Source organism: Amblyomma mixtum, chromosome 7, assembly GCF_055824585.1.
Source record: "Amblyomma mixtum isolate Tamu chromosome 7, ASM5582458v1, whole genome shotgun sequence".
Lineage (NCBI taxonomy): Eukaryota > Metazoa > Arthropoda > Arachnida > Ixodida > Ixodidae > Amblyomma > Amblyomma mixtum.
The window spans coordinates 120,719,141-120,724,785 of NC_143018.1; positions in this window are offsets into that span (position 1 = coordinate 120,719,141).

A 5,645-nucleotide genomic window follows, 5' to 3' on the forward strand; every position below is an offset into this window, starting at 1 on the left:
ACAATGACACAAGCATCAAACATAAGTATGCACAGTATAAAGTAGTATGTGCGAGCCGCGACGCACGATACTAAGTATGCATGCCACTCTTACTGTACACATCATGTGTGTGTTGTGTTGTGTTGGGTTTGATGACGCATAAGCGACTAAGGCTGTCATGCGCTAAGCTCAAGGTATAAAAATTGTTTTATATAGGTTGTTATACAAAAGTCTATAAGAACGGAGGTGTAAAGGGCCTAAGAAGTTAATTCGTGCAACCTAGTAAAAATATAAGACAAACATTTAAAAGAGACTTATGGTGAATGCTTTAAAAAGGGTTGGCAACCTCAGCAGCCATCCTTGGCTGTGCAAGAATCTCGAGGTCCCCAACCGATAGAATAGTGACCTCAGCCGTCTTCTCCCGACGAGAGGGTGGCTGAGGTGTGGTTCGAAAAAATTCGCAAGTTGTAAAAAACTGACCATTATTCAGAGTTTCGAGAGTACATTGGCTTCTCTTAAAAAGATAAAAACGCTTGACTTATCAATAAGAGCTCCTTCACCTAAAATCAATGACGGATGAAAAGTGATGGGCTGAACTTGTTTCTGAGTGTTTCAAGTTCTGTGCATGAGATTAAGATATGAGTTACTGTCAGTTCATCTCCGCATTTTTCACAGGTAGGTTTGTCTTGTTTTGTTAGTAGAAAGGTGTCTGTGTCCAAAACGTAAACGACATAAAATAACTTCAAAAAAGCGTTCCTGATGTATTCTTGAATTCCATTCTCCTAATATTGGTTTCATTAAGTGTAGCTTGTTATTTCTCTGACTATTCCACGTGCTCTGCCATTTGTTCCTCAGTCTGCTCTGAACGAGCTTCACGCAATCATTATGTGGCATGCTTATTTTCTGTATTTCCTTGTTGTGGGCTTGAGCAGCGCCTGCGTCCGCTCTCTCGTTACCATCAATTCCAACATGGCTTGGAACCCAACATAATTTTATGTTATGTCCTTGTGTTATGATCCTTGTTATGTTGTGTATGACAGTACCTAGTGATGGCATGACTGCATTTCTGGACTGTAGTGCTTTCAGTACACTGAGGGAGTCTGTGTAGATAATACTGTTTTCGATGTTCTTGCTTATTATTTTCTCCGTAGCAAGAAATACAGCATAACACTCGGTTGTAAAAACTGATGCACACTGAGGAAGCCTTGCTATTTTTTCCCAGTTCCCTTCCACTACTGCACTTCCAACATAACCTGTAGTTTTCGATCCGTCTGTGTAGAACTGGGTGTAGCTGTCATATTTTTCCTTCAGTGTAAGGAACTCTTGTATGATGTGTTCTGCTGGAGTTTGTCTCTTGTTGAACTGTGTAAGACTTATATCACAGACCGATGGAAAACTGTACCAAGCGGCAAATGCGTCGCTACGTTCTGCAACATTTGGTAATGTCTTTGATAAGTCAAGTTCTCGTCAGATCTCCTCAAACCGCATTAGCAAAGGCCTGGTTGCTTGGGGCTTATTTGTAAATATTATTCAAGAAGGGCATGTTGTGACGATTGAATAACACACGTGTTTTGTTCGCGACCTAATTCTAAGAATGTAAGAGCATGTAAGTGCTTTTCTTCTATCTTCTAGTGATGGCTCATTTGCTTCAACATGAAGGCTTATTACCGGAGACGTTCTGTATGCTCCACAAGAAAGGCGGATACCTAGATTATCAACTGGATCTAATATTTTTATGTATGAAGGCCCTGCTGAACCGTACACTACACTCCCATAATCACATCAGCGCACTAGAGAACGGTAGATATGAAGGAGGCATGCTCTGTCAGATTCCCAGCGTTTCCTTGAAAGTACTTTCTTTGCTGCTCAATTAGTTGGCCAAGAAAAATATCTTGAGGCCTTCTTGGCCGTGCATTTCCAGGCCGGTGGCAACGTAGAGAGCGACTGCCCTGGGCACTCGGTGCGGGTGGCCGTGACGAGGAACTCGCCGTGATAATTTCAGGAACAAGGCTCCCAGAGCCAGACAGCTGCAGCTGTGATGGGCTGCTCGACTCTGGCTCGTCTTCCAAGGCTTCTTGGCAGCCGTGCACCATACTATGGAAAAGCTTGAACAATAACACAAGCATCAAACATCAGTATGCGCAGTATAAAGTAGTATGTGCGAGCGAAGACGCACGATACTAAGTATGCATGCCACACTTGTACTGTACATATCATGTAAAAGACAGCATAACCGCTACAGTATGAGGGCAATCTTGCTTACCAGGCATACATCTAGTAACTTGTGTAACATATTGTGATGAACTATGTATAATTATGCATAACAATTATTTATTTATTTATTTATTTAGGACATACTGCAGGCCCAGTGAAGGGCCCTTGCAGGAGGGGCACAATAAACACAATACAAAAAAAGCACAAAACAAAAAGTACAAGGCAAGTAAAAAAAAAAATCAATGAACGGCCTGTTCAATGTTCAGTACAGTCTGCTTTCTACAATGAAAGCAGACTGTACTGATGTTTATTGGTCATCCCTGCTGGAAAAAAGTTCTACGATTAATAACCTCATAGAGGCTTCATCATAGAATATCATGCAATTTGTATGATATATCATACAATTTGTATGGTATTCTATGACATCTCTGTGATGCCTGTATGATTTTACAGAAAGGTATGACATTTGTATGATAATTTTCTATGATTTGTATGATAAGTCCGTGATATTTCTATGACAAACTTTGAGTTTATTACATCATAGAAGTTTTTTCAGTAGGGATGAAGTGTAATTAACTGTTTCATCTGCATTAAGTGATCGTAACTTAATGTGTGGCATCCTGAAATAAAAAGACAAGCTGAGAAAAGCACAGCTTCATAAGTATGCTCATCAAGGGAATAGACATTTAGCCGTCACCATCTTTCTTCGCAAAACAAAACTAAAATGTTGTCATCTGCAGCACCAGTCCCATCTCAATTGCGTGAACACATGGTAACAATTCACAATATTCCTTGTAAATGCAACGGCATTTTTCTTGCTTCTTCGGCAGTGGCCTCCTGATGACAGCCTGTTTCTACTGCCAGGCTGACGCCTTTAGCAAGCAGCGTTCCTAGGAACTTGGGTAAATCCCAGTAACATTTCCAGGCTATTCCGCCCTGCGCTGTCGTCTTCTTGCTCAGCTCCCAGGAAGAAAAGAAAGTTTTCAAGCTTTGTAAAACAGCCCTGCCTAAACGGTTACTATGCTCCGCATGCTGATTTCTTTTACGATGAAGTCGCTTGCAAACTGGCGTAGAATGGCATAATTTTCAAGGAAATAAGCAGTGCGCCTTAAAAGCATAAGCTGCTCTGACAAACGAAAAACATAAGTTGGCACACAGTCACTTGAGTAAACGCACGAAAAAGGCAATGTGACTGTGGTTACACAAGTTTAACATTTCGCATTTCAACTCGCCTGCCGACGCCTTACGGCGAAAACCTCTATTTGATATTTGCATTTTAACGTATCAAAGCAACATGGCCTATGAGGATCGCCGTAGTCATCCGGTTTATTTTTTGGCCTCCAGGTGTTCTTTAACAGGAACTGAAATCGCACAGCGGGTGACTTGCGTGTCGCCTACATCGAAACGTGGCTGCCCCAACCGGGATCAAACCAGAGTCCTCAGGCTGAGCAATCCAGCGCCCAAATCACTTAACCACCGCGGCGGGGCGGACAGGTGCAATAAAGGCGGCGCTGTCCGTTACGAAGACAAAAAAATGCTGGTTCAGTGCACGTCCACAACGAGATGATGCTATAAAAAGTTCGAGGCTTGCGCGGCAGTACCTGCCAAAATACCTCGACAAAGAGAGAATGCTTACCTGTGTTTGTTGCCCAGATTTTCTGTTTTAGTTTTGACGGCCTTCAGCGGCTTGTCGATTCCCTCAGCACAGAGGGCTTCTTGCATGGCCGCAAAAACTTTTGCATTGCGCTTTGTGCGGCGCAGGTCGCACAGGTGATCCTGCCACACTCTTATGAGTGCGAATGTCTCGGACTCGGTCCACTGGGCTCGATTCCTGACTTCGGCTTCGATCATCGCCCCAATTAAAACAACATAGACAAGTGCACGGACAGCTGCTGGGCACCGTTTTGATAAACTGTCGTTGAAGCAAGCATGCGCAAACGGCCACAGCGACTACAAAACAGCAAACATGGCCGCCCGACAACTTGGCTGGTTGTTAACGAGAGTAGTAGGATTATTTTTGCCAAGCTATTCAGAATATTTACACAAATAAATAAATAGCAACAAAGTTACGCGAGAAAAATATTATTAAGAAGCTTCAGAAATTTTGTAACTAATTTCGAGTCGATATCCTCCCCGAGTCTCTGGTTCGAGATAATACATTTGCTCGGAAGTCGCAGGCGAATGTGTTCCTTGAACTCATTCGATACCTAATGTCGTTTTCATCGAATGACTTTATATTTTCTCGTGTGGCAGCATACTAATGTCATTTTCAACGAATGTCATTCAAAAGGCCCTTAAGTACGCCTAGCTTCAGGTTATAGTTACTGCAAGGACTGCCACTCTGATAAATAGCTACAAGTGAAGCTAGAATCCATGCAAGAAAATTGGACACTAAATTGCTCTTTACGAAATCTCAGAAGACAAAGCCGACTGGATGTCTTTCCAGTGTATCAAGGAAAATGTGATTGTCTTTCAGCTTCTTGTTTTGTCTTTGTGCTGCTCTCTCACTTGAACCATCGACTTAATTAGGCTCAATGATGTTTCGTTTCTTGAACTTCCTATTCGTGCCGCAGTTAAAGTTCAAGATCAGCAGCTGCCAGTCCAGACACGCACTATAATTCTCTAGAGCGCATGTATCAGGATACGAGCCAGCGGCACTGCTACGAACGCACAAAAAAGCTTATTTTACACACATTCATGAAATATAAGCAGTGAATATTTATGCACAAATGTAACGAAAGAAGTGAAGTAAGAAAGTAGCATGCAACACTTGGCCGAACAGTGTTTGCTGGGCGCGACAGGTTTCGAAGAGACAATAGTCATTACCACAAGCTCTTGGGTAAAAAAATAAAGCATTAGCATAATGGCATGTCCTGCACAGAAATACAGTGTATATACAGAAATTTTGCTGGTAGGTATGACTGGTGAGTGCTGCATTATATTGTGAAGTACTACTAAACAATGCTTATGCAAATTCCTAATGCAATATTTGTTAATGTGTGCAGGTGCTGGTCGTAATGAGTATGAGCTGTCTGCCCTGCTGGAGGCTGTCAGAGACGTCGTCGGAGCGGACAACCCAATATTGGAGGGCTTATCTCAGGCTGTAAATCAAGATGAGTAAGTATAAAGAGTCCCCGAGTGCACTGAACAGCAGACACTCAGTTCATTTTGTCAGCCAATAGAAGAAATAGTTGTGGGGTGGAAATTGCGCAATATATGATGCTTAGTTGCTGATCAGTGAAGACAGGCTAAAATGGGGATACAGGAATTAGAGAATACGTGCATACGCACACACACCCTACAGTAACAAATCTCGATTTCTGCGTGTGCGTTGTGAAGCATCACTTTTAAGCAGCTATCTTGCATAATGGCAGGTATTTGCTTCAGAGAAATTCTTCAAGATTTTTACAGATTCAACATTATGTGCAGTCTGCCAAACATTATTGCTACAA